General features: G+C 39.8%; 1 protein-coding gene across 1 annotated transcript in view; it reads left to right on the forward strand.

Moving 5' to 3' along the window:
* Window positions 1-915: 915 nt before the first annotated feature.
* The window catches only part of LOC112682231 (myeloid zinc finger 1-like), a 36,388-nt gene continuing 35,818 nt past the window's right edge, over window positions 916-1,485 (forward strand). Inside the window, exon 1 of the mRNA XM_025552756.1 lies at window positions 916-1,014. The gene's annotated coding sequence lies outside the window, so the exon portion shown is untranslated. The remainder of the gene's footprint in view (window positions 1,015-1,485) is intronic.

A 1,485-nucleotide genomic window follows, 5' to 3' on the forward strand; every position in this document is an offset into this window, starting at 1 on the left:
ATTAGAACCAAAGACCTTGTTTATCCGTATAAAAATGAAAAATTATTTTAAAAGTAAAATAAAACGAAAATGTGTTTCTCTATAGCCGTAAAACAGTAGGCTTATAAAGACAATAGGAAATACCGAGATAAGTGTACATTATTTTGGAAGAAAAATTAATCACAAAACATGTGAAATTAATTAAAGTATCGTCTAAGAATAAAATTATTTGAGAAAAACATGTAATGGATCTGGATGCGATTAATGCGAAGATAAATTTTATTGAAAAACATGAAAAAAACTATAAAAAGTATAATAATAACATTTGCTGAAATATTCTTTTATTCTTAAAATATTAAACTTTTGAAGGTACGAACAGCTTTTGTGGGAATTAATTTCACCATTCAAGGAAGTTCAGGAAGGTTCAGTCCTTAAACGATTTGCATTTTTTCGGTGTTCTTAACCTAATTTTACTATATTTACGCTCAGCAATTTTAAAAAGCATTATCACACGCTAACCGTTGACGGGTCTAGGAGCGAAAAGAAAAATCACTGCGATCCAGCCAACGGATCTCTGCGCTGGCCGCGGAAGTCGGAATAATTGAATCAACCTGTACCTATGTATAATACATGCACAAACACACACGCGCTTGAAATAATATGGATTACGGATCTGCAACAGATTTCATGGGAGGGAAGCGATGGATATGCGCGCGCGTGCAGGACTTTCGAAACAAAATACCTGAAACGTGTTGAGTTCACATCGAACGATTTTACAGTATCCCGAATGTTGGAGGCAAAAAAAAAAATTGCGAAAAAAAAAAACCAATCGTTGTGAAAGGAGTTAGTTACGACGACGGTCTTCTAAACGCGGATGTACTTAAATATACATACGTGTGTGCGTATGAATATTATTTTAATGTATTCGTATAATCCGCAAACGGCAATCGGACGGACGACCAATAGGAACGATCCGACAACGAATACATATTATTGTTATTCGTACATACGAAAGCACACGAGGCACACGATGAGGTATTTATAATAGAATAGTAATAATAATAGTAATAATAAAAGTAATAATAATAATAATAATAATAATAATAATAATAATAATAATAATAATAATAACAGTAATATATTCACATATGTGCGCTCGAAATAAATTAGCGTACATATGATGACGCGTTACGCAACGCTCGGCCGATCGGCCGAATATCACCTGCGCGAAAAAAAAAACCGCGTGGAACACGCGAATTTCCAAGGCGACCGGTTTTCGATGGCAGCGACAGTGGTGGTGGATGCGGTGCGGCGGCGGTGGTGTCGGCGGGACGCCAGCAGACGTCGCGGTGAGGTGGAGGCGACGGATTCGGCGGGAGGTGAACGTACCACGGTGGTTTCGCCGTGCAGTGGAGGCGGGGTGGCCGGGACAGGAAAGTGGGTGCGGATGTCGGGGCAGCGTCCTCGTCGTCGCCGCCGCCGCCGCGTCGAAGGTTCGTCTGGGGC

The sequence above is a fragment of the Sipha flava genome, unplaced genomic scaffold (assembly GCF_003268045.1).
Source record: "Sipha flava isolate LNK unplaced genomic scaffold, YSA_version1 200_pilon_pilon, whole genome shotgun sequence".
Lineage (NCBI taxonomy): Eukaryota > Metazoa > Arthropoda > Insecta > Hemiptera > Aphididae > Sipha > Sipha flava.